Source organism: Balaenoptera acutorostrata, chromosome 12 (assembly GCF_949987535.1).
Source record: "Balaenoptera acutorostrata chromosome 12, mBalAcu1.1, whole genome shotgun sequence".
NCBI classification, from domain to species: domain Eukaryota; kingdom Metazoa; phylum Chordata; class Mammalia; order Artiodactyla; family Balaenopteridae; genus Balaenoptera; species Balaenoptera acutorostrata.
Window position 1 is genome coordinate 26,321,010 of NC_080075.1, and position 26,733 is coordinate 26,347,742.

The 26,733-nt window shown below is 39.8% G+C and overlaps 1 protein-coding gene across 10 annotated transcripts in view; it reads left to right on the forward strand.

The window, feature by feature from the left end:
- Window positions 1–26,733, forward strand: part of EVA1A (eva-1 homolog A, regulator of programmed cell death) — an 84,733-nt gene that overhangs the window by 16,154 nt on the left and 41,846 nt on the right. The gene's annotated exons all lie outside the window — the stretch shown is intronic.

Sequence of the window (26,733 nt, forward strand, 5' to 3'; positions counted from 1 at the left end):
TAGAGTCTTCTCCCCACCTCTCAGGGTATGTCATGAAGCCCCACTCCATAAGCCTATGCAACTCGCTCCTCTCTCTTCTCTCAGTCCCTGCTAAGACCCACCCAGCCCTTTAAGTTTCTCAATCAGCTTCTGGCATAGCAAGGACTAGAGCTGTGTTTTAGCGGAAAAAAACTGTTAGGTATGAGATTATTATTCTGTGTTTGACCAAGGGCATGCAGCAAAACTCAGATCCCATCTTGGGGTTCTAACCTGATGATTTTTGCATGTTACAATTTGGAGAAGACAGTGTGGTATTAGGTTGTGGATTAGGGAATCCCTGAATTTAAGTGTCTAGATTAGAACATTGTCCTATTCCCTGCCTAATCACCCAGGAGATAACTGTCAAATTCAGGTAATAATATCTGATAAGGGAAAACTTGTTGATTTAAACCCTGGAGGTCAAGATTAGCTTCTGAAAGGGCAAACTTGACAATTATGGTCAAGGAAATCAATTCAGTTACCATTCTCCCTCAGGTTGTCTAGTAACACCACTGATCATTACTTTAGTGCCTTGTCCAGGTTCAGTAAGAGACAGTCTCTGCATCGAATATTTCAAACAGGACAGAAAAATAACCTAGAACAACTGAATTATATCATGGATACAGCAGTCCTTTTAGTGATACCTATTGGACAGCATTGGGTCACGTGGTACACGGAATGGCAAAGAGACCTCTGTGATTGAAGTGAATCAATTGCATGACCCATACCTTGGGCCAGGGAGGACGGACACACAAACATAGTGGGGCTCTTTCAGCAAGGGGTAAGGAGGAATGCATGTTGGAGTTAAACACCAGTGCCTGCCACAGTAGTTGATCTGTTTTGACCACCAGCCTGTATTAGTTTCATAGGGCTGCCATAACAAAGTATTACAAACTGGCTGTCTTATAACAACAGAAATTTATTGTCTCACAGTTGGGGTGGCTAGAAAAGATATCAGCAGGGTCATGCTCCCTCTGAAGGTACTAGGGAAGTGTCTGTGCCAGGTTTCTCCCCTGGCATCTGGTAGCCTTAGGCATTTTTGTTTTCTCCCTGTGTCTCTTCACATTGTCCTCCCTCTGTGTATGTCTACATTTAAATTTCCCCTTTTTATAAGGACACTAGTCATCTGGAAGGGCCCACCGTAATGACCTCATTTTAACTTGGTTACATATGTAAAGATCCTACTTCCAAATAAGGTCACATTCTGAGACTTCACCATATCTTTTTTGAGGGACACAATTCAACCTTTAACACAGCCCTTTCTCAGGGAGAGTTCAGGACTCCTTCCTCTTACCAAGGTGATTGAGTGCATCTACTCTAAGTTATCTTCATCTGTGGTCATTTTGCTGTTCACTTCCTCTATATGCTGCTTAGGACATAGGGATTCTGTTTCTGTTTATTCCTAGTTTATTATATTTCAGATGGTTTCTCAGCCTTTGCACTTGTCAGTGTTCTTTAGGCCACACTCACTGCATTTGTCCTTCCAGCCTCTCCTTTCCTTACTTTGAACTTTGTTCATTTAGCAGTAAGTGTTCATATAACAGTAAGTGTCGAGTTCCTGTTGCATTCCAGGTACTATGCTAAGCTCCAAGGATGTAAGGATGAAAAAGATGAAAAAGACAGTTTCTGCTCTCGGAGTTCTCATGGGAAGCTACACAAGCAAATAGTGTGAAACAGTTGAAGAGTGAAGTGTGTGTGCAGATTCTGAATACTGTGCTATCCCCAGCATAGCGTCTGCCTTGTCTCCTTAGTGCTGACAAGAGCACCCCAGGTCACTTCAACAGCTTTTCTGCTTGCCGTTCCTTTCCTTTCACTTTGTCCTTCACCCATTTTGATCCACATACTTTTCTCCAACTATATAGTTTTCCATCTCAAATCTTGTCTTTCTACGTGAATGCTGTCTCTGTTTAATGTGTTCCCCTCCCCCATCCTCAGTCATTATCCAGTTGATTAACTCATGTTTCTTCTTTGAGACTCATCTCTGGGGCTTCCTCTTCCAGGGAGCCGACTATGCCCCCCTACCATCCTCTCTTCACTCCCTGTGCTTACCTTCGGAAACAGTACTCCTTTCCCCCAAAGAGACACTGACCAAGGTTTGTTTGTCTTCATATCCCCCAGTACTAGTATCATGCCTCTGTTAATAGGTGCTTTACTGATAAACAAGTGAATGAATGAATGATTCCTAGGCTGGACTTTGCTTCTGCTTTCTAGGCTGTACTTTTCCTTTGGCAGCCTTCCCTCAAAATCATGTCTAGTCACCACTTTTTTTCTACCACATGTCCAGAGCAGTAGCTCATGGCATTCTTTCCAATATGCTGACACCTCAGCTATGCTGGCCTTTATGGTCAGTGGATACATTTGGCTACCCACTGACCACAATCTCTTTGGTCTGTCCTGCTTCACACAAAGAAAGTCCTACTTACTTGCCTGCAGGAAGATGGTTCTCATAGGAAAAGCAAAACTTCTTCCATGGTCTTCTCTGTTTCTTCATTTCCAAAGTTTCCCCCTCTCTCAATTCTAGAAGCAAGGGACATAGCATTTCTGCTACAATGATTATTTCAACAAGTATTTTTTTGAGCCCCAAGTTTATACCTGAGTTATGCTTGAAGCACATTAACTCTTATCTAGTTTCTGCCTTTCTGATAAAAAAGACCTGCTTCTTTTACTCCTTCCTGCTTAGTATATTGGGTTTCTCCTATGTATTGAATAACACAGTGATTTTCAATTTTGTTTTTAGCATTAATACTCTTCAAATGAAATCTTATATGGAATATCAGTGAGTAAAAGAAGCCAAAATTTTATTGTATATATGTAATTATTTTATTTGATAATTCTAGTTTATAACATATAGTTATACATATTTTGTATTGGCTGTACAGCCTTGAGAAAATTATGGCAGCCAGACATTCAAAGTGATAGCACTTTTAAACAGGATACCTTGCAGATTCGGGTTATTCTGATTAAAATGATCCAAAAACTGGAAAGAAGAATATAGGAAAATTTGGTTTTAATGTTGACTCATTAATACTATGTAACAGCTGTTGGCATTCTTTAATTATAAGGAATCTAATTGAAAGGAATAGATGAACAAGTTCTTCAACGAATTTTTGTCTCCCTTTGATAGAAAATTCTTCCATGAAACATATAGTGTCATTATGAGATGTTAATTATGTTATTAAAACTATTGTGAGAAACTCCAGTGCCTATTTCTCTTTAGTAATCACTTAAAGCCTTTAACACAGCAAAAAATATTTAATTTGGCATGTTGAGTCCAAACTTCAGATGTCATTTTCATCACTGACACTCTGGTCCTGCATTGCTGAGTTGGCCTTATTTGGATTTATAAAAACCTTCCAAGCACTCTAAGAATAAAACAAACAGTAATAATACCAATAATACCACAGATCAACAGGTAATGTGGTCACTTATTATGGTACAGTTTACTATTATATCTTTATGTGAGCATGCACTCAATGGATATCCCTGAGTCTTGGCTGACATTTAATTGAACATGGCACGCTTGAGCCAGAGTTTTATAGCATAAGACTTGCATGGATCTGAATCATTTAATGACATCTTCAGAACTACAGCTTTCCTAATTAATGACATATCTAATGTGTTCAAACATATTCATGGTTTTGGCAAGAGAACCTTTATTCTATGATTGTTCACGTTTGGCATATCACACACTGAATATATCTGTTTATGGTTTAAAAAAATATTTTAAAAAACGTAATTTGAATCAAACATTTGTAGAACCCTTGAAACAAATAAATTGAACTCCAGTGTATTGGAGTATGGTGTAAGACAATGGTGGTTTCAAGGAAGCTACAGAACTGACTTGAGAGGGCCTCCCTGTTAGCATCAGATAAATGTCTGCCCAGCTCATGGCTTTTCATCTCCCAGGTGCTCAGCAGTTTATCTGCTTTGCATTGAATTGAATTGGCACAAGGCAGGTCCTGTGTGGCTATGGACTAGCTCCCCCTGGTGAGGAACCATCAGGAAGGTCTCAGGTGGAAGCTATCCACCTTCTTAAGAATCTACACAGCTCCTGCCAAGGAAGGCTGGCACACCCCTACCTAGAATTTCCATTCTCTCTGGCTCCCTGAGGGACATCCCTGGGTTTCCAGACTGCCTTGTTTTTGATCTACTCTTCTGATTTCCTCAGTGTCCCTGTGCTTATGCTCTGGTTTTAATCATTATAATGGACTTAGAAGTCAGCTTGGGACTGGGAGGCCAAAATGGGAAAGAATCAGATGACCAGGAATGCTTCTTGTTCCCATTTGCGTGTTCCTCGGTAGGGCATTATTTTTGTGAGTTCTCCACATTTGCAGATGCCTCAGATATACTGGTCATGGGAGGCCCCACTAGTGGCAGACTGAAGCATTTGCTTGAGGAATACTGGTTAAGAATAAAATGGCAAGTGGGTCACCTTTTTTAATGTCTTGGATTAAGGATCCACAAGTTTGCCATCATGTCCTGCCCTACTTGCAATTCTAGAGAGAAAAATCACACAGGATTTGTTCAGAATTATTCAAGCACATGTTGGTTGTTGACCATTAGGGCTGAAATTCTTTTCATGCCCAGTGTGGTATGAATGCTGTGATTCTGTTTGACTACTTCCTGCCAGTCTCCATGACAGTTTCTTCTTTCTCCATCTGACACTGGCAGGCTAGGGTTCAGCCATGAGCTTTTTCCTCTACCTTCGGTATTCTTTGTCAGGGTTACCTCATCTATTTTCATACTTCAGCTGATGACTCTCAAATGCCTCTAATTATCACTCCAGGATCACAATATGACTCCAGACTTCCTTTAGAATGTTATTCCCCCCAAACCTTTTTACATTTCTTACAAGCTGGCCAAATTCAATGTTCTTGGGTCTCCCTATACTTCCTTCATGAAGGAGAATCTGATGTAAAGCCCCTAATTTTGAAGAAATCATAGTGTAATGCAAAAATATAGAAAACACATACTTTTACCATATGCAAAAGATTGGCACACAGGGTTACAGGGCTGCAAAAGAGGGAGCAATTATATATGGAGGGGAGAATCATAGAACGTTCTTACAGGAGGTGATGTGACATGGATCTTGAAGGGTGGGTAAGACTCAGAAATGCATTAATATAGAGAAGTGCATTCAGCAGAGCAAAACACAGAGGTAGAACTGGGTGGGAAGTATATGAAGAAGAACATGATTCTATTTGCTTGGACTTTGGCTGTGTTGGAAAGGTAGGTTGGGAAGAACATATGAAGGGCCTTTATTTACAGGCTCACACTTGAATTTTAGTCTGTAGGTGATGATTTTAGAACAGAGGAGTGGCATTATTAGAACACTGTTTCTGAATGCTCAGTCTGGCACCAATATATGATCTTGGGGTAGGGGAAGAAGAAAAGGGAAGAACTCTTAAGTTAGGTGAGTGACAATGGGGACAAAATAGTTAGAAGGGATATGAGGTAGAATCTTCAGGGCAAGGGAGAGGAAGGGCCTAAGATGACTCCCAAGTTTAACTGTGAGTGATTGGGAGGCTTAGGATATTGGGAACACTGTAGAGAAAATTAGAAGTAGTTAGGTGGGGTAATGAACTTAGGACACATTGGGCTGGAGAGATATCTGGGAAAACCAAGTGGAGACTCCCATCCCACCTCATCCATCCTCAGTACTCTAGACTCCCTTTCAGGTTAAAATGGTCTGGCTTCCTGCCCCACTCCTCCCAGCTAGGATCAGCCCCGCCTTGGTATGCCCAGACCTATCTGACTTGAGGCAGTAAATACTTAAGAGGGTCCTCTGACCCCCTGGGCATATATATTGGGGCATCAATCCTAATAGGCCAACCTAGGGCTGATCATGAGAACTTTGCAGCCCATCTTCAACCCATGTGCTCTGCTTCACAGGACCAGTTTTTGTTTGTCTCCTTTTCAAATTCTTGTCCGCTTTCTTATGTTCTCACTCATGCAGGCCCTCCTGGGACAGAAACTCCTGCTCCCAGGCTATTGCCAGAGTTCTGATATCCAGGGGCAGAACCCAGAGGCTGAAAGCTAGTTTTTAAAGGTAACTTCCTGGATTTTGACCATTTTTAAGGCCCATAGGGTTGACTCAGTTCTGTCTGCAAGGTCAAATCTTCAGTGCCTGTATCATCCTTAGGGATGGGCCCTGGTTCTCTCCCCACTCTCAGGTGCTACTTTGAATCCAGCACCACATCTCACCAGTGACTTCTAGGAAATGTGAGGTGTCCAACATGTGCACGGCACAGTCTGCATCTTGTACCTATCTGGGACATTTTATGCAAGCATCTTGCATCCTGCCTCCCAAGTTTTGAACATTCCTTTAGATTATCATTCCTCTCTCTCTTCTACCCTGGTTGTCCTCCCACACAACTGGACACCTGACCTTCATGGTACACTGGGTCTTTGGATTGCTGGTGCTGATATTTCCTATATTGATTGTTTTTGCTACTGGTTGCCCCTTGGTTCTGACAGTGTCATCATCCAATTCCATGAGCACTTCCTTTGTGTTTATGGTTTGGGGACTTCAGAAATGAACTGAAACTGGGGAGGGATATGGGAGTATCCAGAGCCTCTGTGACTGACTTAGTCAAATATCTTCAGTTACTTTCTTCTTATTCTGAAGACTTCACATAAGTAAAACCATTCCCGGCTAACACCAAATAAATTTTGCACATGCTGCTTGAATTACTATGTATTTACCCCAGTGTGACTTTCTCACAAATTAATATTTCACTGAAACTATTCCTCTGGATAGGCTGACACCAGCAGCTGTGGAAATTCAACATTTGCTTTGTACAGTGAAACTTTAGCACAGGATTTTTTTTTCACATTTCTCAGATATGTAGCTCATTTGGAAAAAAATAAGCATTCTTGGCAGAATCCATGTGGCATGAGCCAAATATCCCAGCTTGTGTTTCTGTATACTCAGATATAAAGCGATGAGAAAATGCAGTTCTAAATGCCCATTGTATAGCATTGGCATATAAAAGTTAGGATTACCATTTACTGAGTACCTACTATGTGCCAGACATCTTACTATGCTCTGCATCCTCAAAAACACCCAGTGAGTGTGCCAAACCCGGGCCTGTTGGTCTTCTGATCCATACTCTGCCCTGGGTAGGAGGGACTAAACTGGAGGCTGCCTTTCTCAGGCTTAAGGGTGCTCTGGCTTCCTGCTAGATTTGGCCAAATAGAGTCACCAGTGAGAGGTTGGAGGGTGAGGAAAGGAGGAAGGCGGATTATTTCCTTCCTCTCTCTTATCCTCCAATAGTGGCTGCATCTCCATGGTTCCAGATTCCACTATTTGAGTCCTCCATGGTTCCAGATTCTTTCTGGTGACCCTGGCTCCTCCCTTTGCCCCTTCAGTTGCCTTCTGCTTGTTGTTGCTAATCTCTGGTTTACCTCATGGTCCCATCTCATACAATCTTACTCCAACTAATTTCCTCTTTGTAAAGTTCATACCAATTTGAAAAGATCTTTAAATTCTTGACTTTGTCATCTATTGTAGCAGTCTTCAAATCTCAGCTTCTCTATCACTTTCAACCTGTATTTCTATCTTTATCACATGCAACCAGTTCCCTGCATTAAATTTCTGTAGTTGTAAATACTTGAAGCAGTTTCTATTTCTCTGGTTAGAAGCTGGTTGATGGATTGAGGCTGGAATCATTAGCCTCATTTTTAAAATTTATTGATTTTATTTATTTATGGCTGTGTTGGGTCTTCGTTTCTGTGCGAGGGCTTTCTTTAGTTGCGGCAAGTGGGGTCCACTCTTCATCGCGGTGCGCGGGCCTCTCACTATCGCGGCCTCTCTTGTTGCGGAGCACAGGCTCCAGACGCGCAGGCTCAGTAGTTGTGGCTCACGGGCCCAGTTGCTCCGTGGCATGTGGGATCTTCCCAGACCAGGGCTCGAACCCGTGTCCCCTGCATTGGCAGGCAGATTCTCAACCACTGCGCCACCAGGGAAGCCCATTTGCCTCATTTTAAGGATGAGGAAACAGAGGATCAGAGAGGTAAACTAACTTGCTCAGTCTTAAAGACAGGAAATAGTAGAGCTTTGGTTTAAACTCAGGCCTGATCAGTCCTGAAGCTTGTGTCCTTCCCCCTACATACTCCTGTGTTCTGTTTCCTGCTGCCACATGAATGGAGTCTAATTTCTCCTGTATAATCCCTTCATATTCTGGAAAAAGAAAACTCTCATAACCACCTTCTCCAAGATTTCCCCAGATGAAATGTTCTATGTTTCTTCAACTGTTCCTCATGAAAAAGAATTTTGAATTTCCCTAACATTTTGGTTGAGTCCTCTGGATTAGTGCTTTTTAAACTTTAATGTGAAGATTATTATTCAGGACAACTCTGGAGATCATGCATTAAAATTTTTTTAAATTAGACTTTTTTTGGATATAATTTTATATTTAGATGCATTTGCAAGAAATAATGCAGCAATCGCATGTTCCATTTACCCAGTTTCTCCAATGATAAATTCTTGCAAAACTATAGTACAATATCACCACCAGGATGTTGACATGATACACTCAAAATACAGAACATTTCCATCATCAGAAGAATGCCACTGTTGCCCTTTTATTGCTATACTCACTTCCTTTCTGACTCTAATCCCTCCTTAATCCCTGAAAGCATTTATTTAATTTATTCACCATTTCTATAATTTTGGCATTTTAAGAATGTTATATAAATAAAGTCATAAAATATGCAACATTTTTGGATTGAGTTTTTCACTCAGTATAATTTTCTGGAGATTTATACCGGTTGTTGTGTACATTAAAAGTCTGTTCTTTTTTTCTTTCTGAGTAGTGTTCTATGACATGAAAATACCACAGTTGTTTGAACCTTCACCCCTTGAAGGAAATTTGGGTTGTTAACAGTTTTTAGATATTACAAATAAAACTGCTTTAAATATTTGTGTGAGTTTTTGTGTGAATATAAGGCTTCACTTATTTGGAAATAAGTGCCCAGGATTAGTGCAGTTGCTGGGTTTTGTGATAGTTGCAACATCCAGTTTTTTTGAGAAACTACCAAACTGTTTTCCAGAGTAGCTGCTTCATTTTACATTCCCATTAGCAGTGTATGAGTGATCCAGTTTCTCCATATCTTTGTCAACAATTGGTGTTGTCTCTATTTTTCAGTTTACCCATTCTGGTAGATGAGTAGTGGTATCTCATTGTTTTAAATTTGCATTTTCCTAGTGACTAATGATGTTGAATATCTTTTCATGTGCTTATTTGCTACTTCAGTATCTTCTTTGGTGAAATGTCTCTTCATGACTTTATCCCTGTTCTAAATGGATTCTTTGCTTTTTTTTACTGTTGAGTTTTGAGGATTCTTTATATATTCTAGATACTAGTCCCTTTGGCAGATATATGATTTGCACATTTTTTCCCCACTCTCTAGCTTGTCTTTTCATCCTCTTAACCCAGAAAAAATGTTTTTAATTTTGATGAAGTCCAGGTTATCAATTTTCCTTGTTATGCATTGTGATTTTGGTGTCAAGTCTAAGAATTCTTTGCCTAGTGCTAGATCCCAAAGATTTTCTTTTTTTTTTTCTAAAAGTTTTGTAGTTTTATGTTTTACATTTGGTCTCTGATCTACTCTGAGTAAATTTTTATGTAAGATGTAAGGCTTAGGTCAAGGTTCACTTTCTTTCCTATGGCTGTCCAGTTTCTCCAGCACCATTTGTTGAAAAGGCATTTTCCTCCAATGAATTGCAAAGCACCTTTGTCAAAAATCAGTTGGGCATATTTGCATGGGTCTATTTCTGGGTTATCTATTCTGCTCCATAGATCTATGTTTCTATCTTTCAGAAGTAACACACAGTCTTGATTGATGTAGCTGTATACTAGTAAGTTTTGAAATTGGGAGGACTTATTCCTCCCACTTTATTCTTTTTTTTTTCTTTTCACACACACACACTGTATTTTATTTTTACAAGAGATAAATAGACTGACACCAAGCATTGTACATGGATGACCACAACAAAAGCAACAATGATTGCAATTACCTAACATGAAACACACTCATACTATGTCATAATATTGACATTCAGTCCAGTAATCCTCCACTGTAACAGCTCCTTTACTTTGCAGTGAAAATTGATTTGTATATTCTTTGCCTCTGAGTCCTTGTGGGATTTTTTTTTAATTCAAACAGAAAGTCACAAAAATTATACTCATCCTCATCAGTTCACTCAGTCCCATGTAATTAATTTTTTTTTATCTTGATCTTTTGTTAGCACTTTTATGAGTTCATCAGTTTTTCATTAGAGTTCTGAAAATGCTTATTCATTCATTTCAGCAGTACAGTCAGTTACCAGAAACCTGTACTTGTCAGAGTCTTTTCCATGAATTTCTTGAAGATGAAACCCTTTTATAGGAACATATTTGCAAAAGCATCAGAGTACACCCAGAACTGTCTGTAAATGACAAAAGACTTAAAAATGACCACGGTTAAAGATTTGATGAAAGTTCATAATAATGCAGTTGACAAGAAAATTAGTTATTTCTGAGATATACATTTTAAAGTAATAACTAGGATTATGACTTATAACATTATACCAGAACATATAAGATTTTTAGAAATTTCATGTAATGTCTGAAACATTTATATTAATGTATTTCCATACAAATAACCCAATGAAAGTTTAGTATTAGTTGTTTTGTTTGTTTGTGTTTTTATACTGCAGGTTCTTATTAGGCATCAATTTTATACACATCAGTGTATACATGTCAATCCCAATCGCCCAATTCAGCACACCACCATCCCCACCCCACCACAGTTTTCCCATCTTGGTGTCCATATGTCTGTTGTCTACATCTGTGTCTCAACTTCTGCCCTGCAAACCGGCTCATCTGTACCATTTTTCTAGGTTCCACATATATGCGTCAATATACGATATTTGTTTTTCTCTTTCTGACTTACTTCACTCTGTATGACAGTCTCTAGATCCATCCACATCTCAACAAATGACTCAATTTCTTTCCTTTTTATGGCTGAGTAATATTCCATTGTATATATGTACCACAACTTCTTTATCCATTCGTCTGTTGATGGGCATTTAGGTTGCTTCCATGACCTGGCTATTGTGAATAGTGCTGCAATGAACATTCGGGTGCATGTGTCTTTTTTTTTTTTTTTTTCTTTTTAAACTTTGGGTTTATTTATTTATTTATGGCTGTGTTGGGTCTTCATTTCTTTCTGTGTGAGGGCTTTCTCTAGTTGCGGCAAGTGGGGGCCACTCTTCATCGCGGTGCGCGGGCCTCTCATTATCGCGGCTTCTTTTGTTGCGGAGCACAGGCTCAAGATGCACAGGCTCAGTAATTGTGGCTCATGGGCCTAGTTGCTCCGCGGCATGTGGGATCTTCCCAGACCAGGGCTCGAACCCGTGTCCCCTGCATTGGCAGGCAGATTCTCAACCACTGCGCCACCAGGGAAGCCCTGCATGTGTCTTTTTGAATTATGGTTTTCTCTGGGTATATGTCCAGAAGTGGGATTGCTGGGTCATATGGTAATTCTATTTTTAGTTTTTTAAGGAACCTCTATATGTTCTCCATAGTGGCTGTATCAATTTACATTCCCACCAACAGTGCAAGAGGGTTCCCTTTTCTCCACACCCTCTTCAGCATTTGTTGTTTGTAGATTTTCTGATGATGCCCATTCTAACTGGTGTGAGGTGATACCTCATTGTAGTTTTGATTTGCATTTCTCTAATAATTAGTGATGTTGAGCATCTTTTCATGTGCTTCGTGGCCGTCTGTATGTCTTCTTTGGAGAAATGTCTATTTAGATCTTCTGCCCATTTTTGGATTGGGGTGTTTGTTTCTTTAATATTGAGCTGAATGAGCTGTTTATATATTTTGGAGATTAATCCTTTGTCCGTTGATTCGTTTGCAAATATTTTCTCCCATTCTGAGGGTTGTCTTTTCATCTTGCTTATGGTTTCCTTTGCTGTGCAAAAGCTTTGAAGTTTCATTAGGTCCCATTGGTTTATTTTTGTTTTTATTTCCATTACTCTAGGAGGTGGATCAAAAAAGATCTTGCTGGGATTTATGTCAAAGAAGGTTCTTCCTATGTTTTCCTCTAAGAGTTTTATAGTGTCCAGTCTTACATTTAGGTCTCTAATCCATTTTGAGTTTAGTTTTGTGTATGGTGTTAGGGAGTATTCTAATTTCATTCATTTACATGTAGCTGTCCAGTTTTCCCAGCACCACTTATTGAAGAGACTGTATTTTCTCCATTGTATATCTTTGCCTCCTTTGTCATAGATTAGTTGACCATAGGTGCGTGGGTTTATCTCTGGGCTTTCTATCTTGTTCCATTGATCTATGTTTCTGTTTTTGTGCCAATACCATATTGTCTTGATTACTGTAGCTTTGTAATATAGTCTGAAGTCAGGGAGTCTGATTCCTCCAGCTCCTTTTTTTCCCCTCAAGGCTTCTATTCGGGGTCTTTTGTGTCTCCATACAAATTTTAAGATGATTTGTTCTAGCTCCATAAAAAATGCCATTGGTAATTTGATAGGGATTGCATTGAATCTGTAGATTGCTTTGGGTAGTATAGTCATTTTCACAATGTTGATTCTTCCAATCCAAGAACATGGTATATCTCTCCATCTGTTGGTATCATCTTTAATTTCTTTCATCAGTGTCTTATAGTTTTCTGCATACAGGTCTTTTGTCTCCCCAGGTAGTTTTATTCCTAGGTATTTTATTCTTTTTGTTGCAATGGTAAATGGGAGTGTTTCCATAATTTCTCTTTCAGATTTTTCATCATTAGTGTATAGGAATGCAAGAGATTTCTGTGCATTAATTTTGTATCCTGCAACTTTACCATATTCATTAATTAGCTCTAGCAGTTTTCTGGTGGCAGTTTTAGCATTCTCTATGTATAGTATCATGTCATCTGCAAACAGTGACAGTTTTACTTCTTCTTTTCCAATTTGTATTCCTTTTATTGCTTTTTCTTCTCTGATTGCCGTGGCTAGGACTTCCAGAATTATGTTGAATAATAGTGGTGAGAGTGGACATCCTTGTCTCGTTCCTGATCTTAGAGGAAATGCTTTCAGTTCTTCACTGTTGAGAATGATGTTTGCTGTGGATTTGTCATATATGGCCTTTATTATGTTGAGGTAGGTTCCCTCCATGCCCACTTTCTGGAGACCTTTTATCATAAATGGGTGTTGAATTTTGTCAAAAGCTTTCTCTGCATCTATTGAGATGATCATATGGTTTTTATTCTTCAATTTGTTAATATAGTGTATCACATTGATTGATTTGCATATATTGGAGAATCCTTGCATCCCTGGGATAAATCCCACTTGATCGTGGTGTATGATCCTTTTAATGTGTTGTTGGATTCTGTTTGCTAGTATTTTGTTGAGGATTTTTGCATCTATATTCATCAGTGATATTGGTCTGTAATTTTCTTTTTTTGTAGTGTCTTTGTCTGGTTTTGGTATCAGGGTGATGGTGGCCTCATAGAATGAGTTTGGGAGTGTTCCTTCCTCTGCAATTTTTTGGAAGACTTTGAGAAGGATAGGTGTTAGCTCTTCTCTAAATGTTTGATAGAATTCACCTGTGAAGCCATCTGGTCCTGGACTTTTGTTTGTTGGAAGATTTTTAATCACAGTTTCAATTTCATTACTTGTGATTGGTCTGTTCATATTTTCTGTTTCTTCCTGGTTCAGTCTTGGAAGGTTATACCTTTTTAACAATGTGTCCATTTCTTCCCTGTTGTCCATTTTATTGGCATAGAGTTGCTTGTAGTAGTCTCTTAGGATGCTTTGTATTTCTGCGGTGTCTGTTGTAACTTCTCCTTTTTCATTTCTGATTTTATTGATTTTAGTCCTCTCCCTCTTTTTCTTGATGAGTCTGGCTAATGGCTTATCAATTTTGTTTATCTTCTCAAAGAACCAGCTTTTAGTTTTATTGATCTTTGCTATTGTTTTTTTTGTTTCTATTTCATTTATTTCCGCTCTGATCTTTATGATTTCTTTCCTTCTGCTAACTTTGGGTTTTGTTTGTTCTTCTTTCTCTAGTTCTTTAGGTGTAAGGTTAGATTGTTTACTTGAGATTTTTCTTGTTTCTTTAGGTACGCTTGTATAGCTATAAACTTCCCTCTTAGAACTGCTTTTGCTGCATCCCATAGGTTTTGGGTCGTCGTGTGTTCATTGTCATATGTCTCTAGGTATTTTTTGATTTCCTCTTTGATTTCTTCAGTGATCTCTTGGTTATTTAGTAACGTATTGTTTAGCCTCCATGTGTTTGTGCTTTTTACGTTTTTATCCCTGTAATTCATTTCTAATCTCATAGTGTTGTGGTCAGAAAAGATGCTTGATATGATTTCAATTTTCTTAAATTTACTGAGGCTTGATTTGTGACCCAAGATGTGATCTATCCTGGAGAATGTTCCATGCGCACTTGAGAAGACAGTGTAATCTGCTGTTTTTGGATGGAATGTCCTATAAATATCAATTAAATCTATCTGGTCTATTGTGTCACTTAAAGCTTCTGTTTTCTTATTTATTTTCATTTTGGATGATCTGTCCATTGGTGTAAGTGAGGTGTTAAAGGCCCCCACTATTATTGTGTTACTGTCAATTTCCTCTTTTATAGCTGTTAGCAGTTGCCGTATGTATTGAGGTGCTCCTATGTTGGTCGCATATATATTTATAATTGTTATATCTTCTTCTTGGATTGATCCCTTGATCATTATGTAGTGTCCTTCTTTGTCTCTTGTTACATTCTTTATTTTAAAGTCTATTTTATCTGATATGAGTATAGCTACTCCAGCTTTCTTTTGATTTCCATTTGCATGGAATATCTTTTTCCATCCTCTCACTTTCAGTCTGAATGTGTCCCTAGGTCTAAAGTGGGTCTCTTGTAGACAGCATATATATGGGTCTTGTTTTTGTATCCATTCAGCAAGCCTGTGTCTTTTGGTTGGAGCATTTAATCCATTCACGTTTAAGGTAATTATCAAAATGTATGTTCCTATGACCATTTTCTTAATTGTTTTGGGTTTCTTTTGTGGGTCCTTTTCTTCTCTTGTGTTTCCCACTTAGGGAAGTTCCTTTAGCATTTGTTGTAGAGCTGGTTTGGTGGTGCTGAATTCTCTTAGCTTTTGCTTGTCTGTAAAGCTTTTGATTTCTCCATCAAATCTAAATGAGATCCTTGCCGGGTGGAGTAATCTTGGTTGTAGGTTCTTCCCTTTCATCACTTTATGTATCTCATGACACTCCCTTCTGGCTTGTAGAGTTTCTGCTGAGAAATCAGATGTTAACCTTATGGGAGTTCCCTTGTATGTTATTTGTCGTTTTTCCCTTGCTGATTTCAATAATTTTTCTTTGTCTTTAATTTTTGCCACTTTGATTACTATGTGTCTCGGCGTGTTTCTCCTTGGGTTTATCCTGTATGGGACTCTCTGCACTTCCTGGACTTGGGTGGCTATTTCCTTTCCCCTGTTAGGGAAGTTTTTGACTATAATCTCTTCAAATATTTTCTCTGGTCTTTTCTCTCTCTCTTCTCCTTCTGGGACCCCTATAATGCAAATGTTGTTGCATTTAATGTTGTCCCAGAGGTCTCTTAGGCTGTCTTCATTTCTTTTCATTCTTTTTTCTTTAGTCTGTTCCACAGCAGTGAATTCCACCATTCTGTCTTCCAGGTCACTTATCCGTTCTTCTGCCTCAGTTATTCTGCTATTGATTCCTTCTAGTGTAGTTTTCATTTCAGTTATTGTATTGATCATCTCTGTTTGTTTGTTCTTTAATTCTTCTAGGTCTTTGTTAATCATTTCTTGCATCTTCTCAATCTTTGCCTCCATTCTTATTCTGAGGTCCTGGATCATCTTCACTATCATTATTCTGAATTCTTTTTCTGGAAGGTTGCCTATCTCCACTTCATTTAGTTGTTTTTCTGGGTTTTTTTCTTGTTCCTTCATCTGTTATATAGCCCTCTGCCTTTTCATCTTGTCTATCTTTCTGTAAATGTGGTTTTTGTTCCAGAGGCTGCAGGATTGTAGTTTTTCTTGCTTCTGCTCTCTGCCCTCTGGTGGTTGAGGCTATCTAAGAGGCTTGATGGGAGGCTCTGGTGGTGGGTAGAGCTGACTGTTGCTGTGGTGGTCAGAGCTCTGTAAAACTTTAATCCACTTGACTGTTGATGGGTGGGGCTGGGTTCCCTCCCTGTTGCTTGTTTTGCCTGAGGCAACCCAACACTGGAGCCTACCTGGGCTCTTTGGTGGGGCTAATGGCAGACTCTGGGAGGGCTCACGCCAAGGAGTACTTCCCAGAACCTCTGCTGCCAGTGTCCTTGTCCCCATGGTGAAACAGAGCCAGCCCCCGCTTCTGCAGGAGACCCTCCAACACTAGCAGGTAGGTCTGGTTCAGTCTCCCCCAGGGTCACTGCTCCTTCCCCCGGGTCCTGATGCCCACACTATTCCACGTGTGCCCTCCAAGAGTGGGGTCTCTGTTTCCCCCAGTCCTGTCGAAGTCCTGCAATCAGTTCCCACTAGGCTTCAAAGTCTGATTCTCTATGAATTCCTCCTCCCGTTGCCAGACCCCCAGTTTGGGAAGCCTGACATGGGGCTCAGAACCTTCACTCCAGTGGGTGGACTTCTGTGGTATAAGTGTTTGCCCGTCTGTGAGTCACCCACCCAGCAGTTATGGGATTTGATTTTACTCTGATTGCGCCCCTCCTACCGTCTCACTGTGGCTTCTCCTCTGTCCTTGGGTGTGGGGTATCCTCCTTGGTGAAGTCCAGTGTCTTCCTCTCGATGATTGTCTACCAGCCAGTTGTGATTCTGGTGCTCTCGCAAGAGGGAGTGAGAGCATGTCCTTCTGCTCCGCCATCTTGGTTAGTCCCTCCCACTTTATTCTTTTTAAACTTATTTTAACCATTCTAGTTCCATTGCATTTTTATATCAATTTTAGCATAATCTTATTTATATCTACAAGAAATCTTGCCGGTTTTTTCATTTTGTTTTGTTGGTTTTGGGTTTTTTTTGGCTGGGATTTCAATAAGAATTGCATTATACTTTATATCACTTTGGGGAAAATTAGTATCTTCACTATGTTGAGTCTTTCAATCCACAGCCATGGTCCCCTTTCATTTATTTAGATCTTTGATTTATCTCAATAGCATTATGTAGTTTTCAGCATTCAAGTTCTGATTATGTTATGTTACATTTATATCTAAGTGTTTCATTTTTTGAGCAATTGTAAATGGTATTGCATTTTTAATTTCAGTGTCCACATGTTCATTACTAACACATAGAAATAAACTTGATTTTTGTATATTTTCTCTGTTTATCTTGCCTGTGACCTTGCTGAACTCACTTATTAGTTTTAGGGGTTTGTTTCTGTTGTTTGTTTTTTTGTTTTTGTTTTGGGTTTTTAGATTCCTTGGTATGGTCTATGTAGACCATCATGTCATCTGCAAATAGGGACAGTTCTGTTTCTTCTTTCTGATCTGTATCTGATCTATACCTAAGGATCTATAGCTATAGCTCAGTCTGCTTTCAAGATTTCTTTCTTTGTTTTCAGTTTTCAGAAGTTTAATTAAAATGCGTTTTGGCATGACTTTCTCTTTTTTTTTTGATAACAGCTATTTTTATTTATTTGTTTATTGATGTTTACATTTTTTTTAGAGTATAGTTGATTTACAATGTTGTGTTAGTTTCAGTTGTACAGCAATGTGAATCAGTTATATATATACATATATCCACTCTTTTTTAGATTCTTTTCCCATATAGACCATTACACAGTATTGAGTAGAGTTCCCTGTAATATACAGTAGGTCCTTATTAGTTATCTGTTTTATATATAGTCGTGTGTATATGTCAATCCCAATCTCTCAATTTTCCCCTCCCACCCCTTTCCCCCTGGTAAGTTTGTTTTCTACATCAGTGACTCTATTTCTGTTTTGTAAATAAGGTCATTTGTACCTTTTTTTTTTTTTTAGATTCCACATATATGTGATATCAAATGATATCTGTCTTTCTCTGTCTGACTAACTTCACTCAGTATGACAATCTCTATGCCCATCCGTGTTGCTGCAAGTGACATTAGTTTGTTCTTTTTATGGCTGAGTAATATTCCATGCTATATATGTACACATCTTCCTTATCCATTCCTCTGTTGATGGATATTTAGGTTGCTTCCATGTGCTGGCTATTGTAAATAGTGCTGCAGTGAGCATTGGGGTGTGTGTATCTTTTTGAATTATGGTTTTCTCTAGATATATGCTCAGGAGTGGGATTGCTCGATCATATGGTAGCTCTGTTTTTCATTTTCTCATGGACATATATCATGGACATATATACACTACCAAATGTAAAATAGATAACTAGTGGGAAGCAGCCGCATAGCACAGGGAGATCAGCTCGGTGCTTTGTGACCACCTAGAGGGGTGGGATGGGGAGGGTGGGAGGGAGGGAGATGCAAGAGGGAAGAGAAATGGGAACATATTGTATATGTATAACTGATTCACTTTGTTATAAAGCAGAAGCTAACACACTATTGTAAGGCAATTATACTTCAATAAAGATGTTTAAAAAAAAAAAAACAGTGTAGGAGGGTTCTCTTTTCTCCACACCCTCTCCAGCATTTATTGGTTGTAGATTTTTTGATGATAGGCATTCTGACCAGTGTGAGGTGTAGTTTTGATTTGCATTTCTCTAATAATTAGTGATGTTGAGCATCTTTTCACGTGCTTTTTGGCCATCTGTATGTCTTCTGAGAAATGTCTATTTAGATCTTCTCCCCATTTTTTAATTGGGTTGTTTGTTTTTGATATGGAGCTGTATTACCTGTTTGTATATTTTGGAGATTTATCCCATGTTGGTTGCTTCATTTGAAAATATTGTCTCCCATTCTGAGGGTTGTCTTCATTTTGCTTATGGATTCCTTTGCAGTGCAAAAGCTTTTAAGTTTAATTAGGCCCATTGGTTTATTTTTGTTTTTATTTTCATTACTCCAGGAGGTGGATCAAAAAGAATCTTGATGCAACTTATATCAGAGAGTGTTCTGCCTATGTTTTCCTCTAAGAGTTTCATAGTATCTGGCCTTACATTTAGGTCTTTAATCCATTTTGAGCTTATTTTTGTGTATGGTATTAGGGAATATTCTAATTTCATTCTTTTCCATGTAGCTGTCCTGTTTTCCCACCACCACTTATTGAAGAGACTGTCTTTTCTCCATTGTATATTCTTGCCTCCTTTGTCATAGATTAGGTAACCATAGGTGCGTGGGTTTATCTCTGGACTTTCTATCCTGTTCTGTTGATCTGTATTTCTGTTTTGTGCCAGACCATACAGTTTTGATGACTGTAGCTTTGTGGTATAGTCTGAAGTCAGGGAGCCTGATTCCTCAGCTCCGTTTTTCTTTCTTAAGATTGCTTTGGCTACTTGGGATCTTTTGTGTTTCCATACAAATTGTAAAAATTTTTGTTCTAATTCTGCGAAAAATACCATTGGCAATTTGATAGGGATTGCATTGAATCTGTAGATTGCGTTGGGTAGAATAGTCATTTTGACAATGTTGATTCTTCCAATCTAAGAACATGGTATATCTCTCCATCTGTTTGCATTATCTTTGATTACTTTCATCAGTATCTTATTGTTTTCTAAGTATAGGTATTTTGCCTCCTCAGGTAGGTTTATTCCTAGGTATTTTATTCTTTTTGATGCAATGGTAAATGGGATTGTTTCCTTAATTTCTCTTTCTGATCTTTTGTTGTGGTGTATAGGAATGCAAGAGATTTCTGTGTATTAATTTTTTATCCTGCGACTTTACCGAATTCACTGACAAGCTCTGGTAGTTTTCTGGTAGCATCTTTAGGATTTTCTGTATATAGTATCATGTCATCTGCAAACAGTGACAGTTTTACTTCTTCTTTTCCAGTTTGTATTCCTTTTATTTCTTTTTCTTCTCTGATTGCCATGGATTGGACTTCCAAAACTATGTTGAAAAGAAGTGGCAAGAGTGGACATCCTTGTCTTATTCCTGATCTTAGAGGAAATGCTTTCAGTTTTTCACCATTGAGAATTATGTTGCTGTGGGTTTGTCATATATGCCCTTTATTATTTTGAGGTAAGTTCCCTCTATGTCCACTTTCTGGAGAGTATTTTTTTAACATAAATGGATGTTGAATTTTGTCAAAAGCTTTTTCTGCATCTATTGAGATGATCATATGGTTTTTATTCTTCGGTTTGTTCATGTGAGGTATCACATTGATTGATTTGCATATATTGAAGAATCCTTGCATCCCTGGGATAAATCCCACTTGATCATGGTGTATTATCCTTTTAATGTGTGGTTAGATTTGGTTTGCTAGTATTTTGTTAAGCATTTTTACATTTACGTTCATCAGTGATATTGGCATGTAATTTTCTTCTTTTGTGATATCTCTGTCTGGTTTTGGTAACAGGGTGATGGTGGCCGCATAAATTAGCTTGGGAGTGTTCCTTCCTCTGCAATTCTTTTGGAAGAGTTTCAGAAGGATAGGTGTTAGCTCTTCTCTAAATGTTTGATAGAATTCACCTGCAAAGCCATCTGGTCCTGGATTTTTGTTTGTTGGAAGTTGTTTTAATAACAGTTTCAGTTTCAGTACTTGTGATTGATCTGTTCATATCTTCTATTTCTTCCTGGTTGGGTGTTGGAAGGTTGTACTTTTCTAAGAATTTGATTTCTTCTAGGTTGTCCATTTTATTGGCATATAGTTGCCTGTATATAGTAGTCTCTTATGGTCCTTTGTATTTCTGTGGTGTCAGTTGTAACTTTTCCTTTTTCATTTATAATTTTATTGATTTGAGTCCTCTTTTTTTCTTGATAAGTCTGGCTAAAGGTTAACAATTTTGTTTATCTTCTCAAAGAACCACCTTTTATTTTCATTGATCTTTTGTCTTGTTTTCTTTGTCTCTGTTTCATTTATTTCTGCTCTGATTTTTATGATTTAATTCCTTCTACCAACTTTGGGTTTTGTTCTTTTTCTCTGCTTTAGGTGCAAGGTTAGGTTGTTTATTTGAGATTTTTCTTGTTTCTTGAGGTAAAATTGTATTGCTGTAAACTTCCCTCTTAGAACTGCTTTTGCCATGGTGTCCCATAGGTTCTGTTTATTTTTAAAAATGAATTATTTAATTCATTTTTGGCTGTGTTGGGTCTTTGTTGCAGGCTTTCTCTGGTTGCAGTGAGCAGGGGCTATTCTTCATTGCAGTGTGTGAGCTTCTCATTGTGGTGGCTTCTCTTGTTGTGGAGCATGGGCTCTAGGCAAATGGGCTTCAGTAGTTGCAGCACATGGGCTCAGTAGTTGTGGCTTGCAGACTCTAGTGTGCAGGCTCAGTAGTTGTGGCACATGGGTTTAGTTGCTCCATGGTATGTGGGATCTTCCCAGACCAGGGATCGAGCCCATGTCCCCTGCATTGGCAAGCAGATTCTTAACCACTGTGCCACCAGGGAAGTCCCATGTCCCATAGGTTTTTAATTATTGTTTTCATTGTCATTTTTCTCTAGGTAATTTTGGATTTTCTCTTTGATTTCTTCAGTGATTCATTGGTTGTTTAGTAACATACTGTTTAGGCTCCATGTGTTTCTGTCTTTTACAGTTTTTTCCTGTAATTGATTTCTAATCTCATAGCATTGTGGTCGGAAAAGATGCTTGATATGATTTCAATTTTCTTAAATTTACCAAGGCTTGATTTGTAACCCAAGATGTGATCTGTCCTGGAGAATGTTTCATGTGCACTTGAGAAAAAAGTGTATTCTGCTGCTTTTGGATGGAATGTCTTATAAATATCAATTAAGTCCATCTGGTCTAATGTGTCATTTAAGGGTTGTATTTCCTTCTTCATTTTCTGTCTGGATGATCTGTCCTTTGGTGTAAGAGGGGAGTTAAAGTCCCCCACTGTTACTGTGTTACTGTTGACTTACCCTTTTATGGCTGTTAGCAATTGCCTTATATATTCAGGTGATCCTATGTTGGGTGCATATATATTAGAATTGCTATGTCTTTTTCTTGCATTGAACCCTTGATCATTATGTCATGTCCTTCCTTGTCTCTTGTAACAGTCTTTATTTTAAAGTCTATTTTGTCTGAAATGAGTATTGGTACTCCAGCTTTCTTTTGATTTCCATTTGCATGGAATATCATTTTCCATCCCCTCACTTTCAGTCTGTATGTGTCCCTAGGTCTAAAGTGGGTCTCTTGTAGACAGCATATATATGGTTCTTATTGTTGTATCCATTCAGCAAGTCTGTGTCTTTTGGTTGGAGAATTTAATCCATTTACATTTAAGATAATTATTGATATGCATATTACTATCACCATTTTCTTAATTGTTTTGGGTTTGTTTTTGCAGGTCTTTTTTCTTTCCTTCCTCTTTTGTTCTTTGTTCTCTTCTCTTTTGGTTTGATGACCATCTTTAGTGCTGTGTTTGGGTTGCTTTTACTTTTTTGTGTGTGTATCTATTGTAGTTTTTTGGTTTGCATTTCCCAAGAGTTTTTTTTTTTTTAATTAATTAATTAATTTATTTTTGGCTGTGTTGGGTCTTTGTTGCTGTGCACGGGCTTTCTCTAGTTGCGGTGAGTAGGGGCTACTCTTCATTGCAGTACATGAGCTTCTCATTGTGGTGGCTTCTCTTATTTCAGAGCACAGGCTCTAGGCACACGGGCTTCAGTAGTTGTGGCATGCAGGTTAAGTAGTTGTGGTTCATGGGCTGTAGAGCACAGGCTCAGTAGTTGTGGCACATAGGCTTATTTGCTCTGTGGCATGTGGTATCTTCCTAGACCAGGACTCAAACCCATGTCTCCTCCATTGGCAGGCAGATTCTTAACCACTGTGCCACAAAGGAAGTCCCTCCATGAGGTTTTAATATAACAGTCTTTATTTATACAAGGTTGTTTTAAGTTGCTGGTCTCTTAATTTCAAATGCAATTCCCATTTCCTGCATTTGTACTCTTGTCTTCTTACTGTTGCTGGTTTTGATATCATATTTGTGTATGGATGATTTCCTGCTGTTACTGTGTGTTTGCTTTTACCAGTGAGCTTTCCCATTTGTGATTTTCTTGTTTCTACTTGTGGCCTCTTTTTTTTTCTCTGCCTAGAGAAGTTACTGTTTCATTCGTCATAAAGCTGGTTTGGTGATCCTGAAGTCTCTTAGCTTTTACTTGTCTGTGAAGCTTTTGATTTCTCTGTTGAATCTGAATGAGAGCCTTGCTGGGTAGAGTATTCTTGGTTATATTTTTTCCCTTTCATCACTTTAAATAAATTATGGCACTCCCTTCTGGCCTGCAGAGTTTCTGCTGAAAAGTCAGCTGATAACCTTATGGGGATTCCCTTATATGTTATTTGTTGCTTTTCCCTTGTTGCTTTTAATGTTTTGTCTTTGCATTTAATTTTTGTTAGTTTGATTACTATGTGTCTCAGCATGTTTATCCTTGGGTTTATCCTGTATGGGACTCCCTACACTTCCTGGACTTGGGTGATTATTTCCTTTCCCATGTTAGGGAATTTTTTGGCTATAATCTCTTCAAATATTTTCTCAGGCCCTTCTTTTTCTCTTCTTCCTTGGGACCCCTATAATTCGAATGTTGATGTATTTAATGTTGTCCCAGAGGTCTCTGAGACAGCCTTCATTTCATTCTTTTTTCTTCATTCTGTTCTGTGGCAGTGATTTCCACAATTGTATCTTCCTGCTCACTTATCCATTCTTCTGCCTCAGTTATTCTGCTATTGATTCCTTCTAGTGTATTTTTCATTTTAGTTATTGTATTGTTCCTCTCTGTTTGTTCTTTAGTTATTCTTGGTCTTTGTTAAACATTTCTTGTATCTTCTTGATCCATGCCTCCATTCTTTTTCTGAGATATTGGATCATCTTTACTATCATTACTCTGAATTCTTTTTCAGATAGATTGCCTATCTTCTCTTCATTTAGTTGTTCTTGTAGGTTTTTACCTAGCTCCTTCGTCTGCAACATATTCCTCTGTCATCTCATTTTCTCTAACTTATTGTGTTGTGGTCTCCTTTCCACAGGTGGTAGGATCGTATTTCCTCTTGCTTCTGGTGTCTGGGTGAGTTTGGTCCAGGGACTTGTGCAGGCTTTCTGGTGGGAGGGCCAGGTTCCTGCCTCTGTTGGGTGGAGCTGGGTCTTGTCCCTCTGGTGGGCTGGGCCATGTCAAGCAGTGTGTTTTGGTGTGTCTGTGAGCTTATTATGACTTTAGGCAGCCTGTCTGCTGATGGGTGGTGCTGTGTTCCTGTCTTGTTGGTTGTTTGCCCTGAGTTGTTCCAGCACTGGAGCCTGCAGGCTGTTGGGTGGAGCCAGGTGTTGGTGCCAAAATGGGGACTTCCAGGAGAGCACATGCCAATTAATATTCCCTGGGGCCTCTGCTACCAGTCCCCTTGCCACACAGTGAGCTACTGCCAATGCCTGGTTCCCCAGGAGGCCCTCCAAGACCCCTAGGTAGATGTAACCCAGGTTCCTATGGAGGTACTGCTTTGTGTTGACAACTTGTGTGTGCCCTCCAAGAGTGAAGTCTCTGTTTCCCCCAGCCCTGTGGAGCTCCTGCACTCAAGCCCTGCTGGCCTTCAAGGTTAAATGCTCTGGGGGTTCTCCCTCCTGATGCCAGACCCTCAAACTGTCTTGGAGAGGTATTTTTATATGGGAAGGTCCTTATGTAGCCTTCGTTGGTTATATATATATATATATATATATATATATATATATATATATAATTTTTTTTGGTCCAAGGTCTGGTTTTAGTATGGATGACTGCCATCTCTTTCCTCAGTGTATGCTGGCTGTTATCCCCCTGAATAAGAGGTTTGACTGGTGTTGTCATGGCCAGATCCTGCCCTGGATATGGAGTGCAGCCTCCCCTTTGCTCTGTGATTGTCACTGCCCTGTCAGGGGTGTGGTCTGCTCCCTACTTGTTGGAGTAGAGGACCCCAGATCTGTTTCTTAGCTGTGATTCTGATCTTCGGTGTAAGGTAGGTGGGATTGGAGCACTCCCACTGGGAGAGAATCCACTGACTATTCCTCCTCTGTAGCTGTTTACCTGTGAGTGTGCTCTGTTGTGTCCCCTTTCATTCGTTGTGTGGGCACACAAGGTACATTGTTGTTGGCACTGCTCTCGGTCCTACCTTAACTGTGGGTATGCCATCAATAGGCCCTGGTGATTCTCATGTGTTGTTTTCACCAGGCCACCATCACAGATCCACTGAGGTCAGGTCTCAGGACTGCAGTAACTGTGTACCTGGACCTGCTATGGAGGCAGCTCCGACTCTGGCCTTGCCCATCCCCTGTATGTGCCCATAAAGCCCACAGGTCCTAAAGCCAGACCCGTCTCAGCTGCAGGAGCACTTGTCCATTTGGATGTTCTGCAGACACTGAATTTAGGAATCTGTCTGTGGAGGTCTAACTCCGCAATCTGCACAGCCACAAGGAGAGATTTCAGCTCTTCTTCCTTAGTCACAGAACCCCTGGGGCTCAGCTGCTGTTTCAGCCCCACCTCTGAGTGTGGGCCACCCACCAGCCTCTGCTCCCAAGGCTGCCAGAGCACACGATCCTGTCAGGTGGGAGGGAGCCGAGGAAGCAATCCAGGTGAGTGGGCCACCCAGGCAATTGGGGCAAGCAAATTACCCAGGCGGGGTGGGGGCAGAGGAGGCAATGGCCGGAGATGTGTGAGCCTGATCCGGCGGGAGCCCTCCCTAGTGCCTGTGGAGGCAGGGCTGGCACATGAGGAGAGAGGCTGCAATGGTGACCCTGCCCTTTGCATGTCACTCAACAATGGTGCTTTTCTTCTATCGTGGTCCAGGCTTCCTCCAGGAGCATTCCAGGTTGCAGAGCTCCTCACTCCCATCCCCTCAGGCTGTCTCCTCACAGCCAACAGCAGTGCCCTCCCCGGGTCTGCTCCCCAAACCCCACGTTTTAGCACCCAGCCCCCATCCACACTGATGGACACATGTCTCAGGCTGGGGCATGCAGGGCTGTGGCATGGACCGTCTGGGTAGGTCTCAGTCTGTCCTTCCTGCCACAGACCGGTTGCTGTGCTCTCCTCCAAGCCCCCGAAGCTCCCCTTCTGTCCCAGGTGATCTCCTCACTGGTGAGGGGGCTTCCCCAGATGCAAGAAGCTCTCCTCATCTTCAGCTCCCTGCTAGGGGTGCAGGTCCCATCCTGCTTCCTCTCCTCTTCCTTTTCCCTTCTTCTTTCTTTCATCTTACCTGGTTACACAGGGATTCTTTTTGCACTTTTAGGTGTCTGAGGCGGTCTGCTAGTGTTCAGCAGGTGTTCTGTGAGAACTGTTTCATTTGTAGATGTTTTCTTAATGCATTTGTGGGAGAGATGAACTCCACGTCCTTCTACTCCTCCGCCATCTTGATCCTTCGGATTGGCATGGATTTCTTTGAGTCTATCCTTTGGAGATTTGGTCAGCTTCTCATATCTGTAGATTTTTATCTCTTCCTAAATAGGGGAATTTTACAGATATTATTTCTTAATTTTTTAAAACACTTTTTCATTTCTGCCTTTTTCCTCTCCTTCTTTGATTCTAATGACACGAATGTTAGATCTTTTGTTATAGTCTCACAGGTCCCTAAGGCTCTGTTCAATTTTTTTTAAATCTATTTTCTCCCTATTGCCCAACTGAGTAGGTTCTATTGTACTACCTTCCAGTTCACTGATTCTTTCCTTTGTCCTTTCCACTCTACTGTT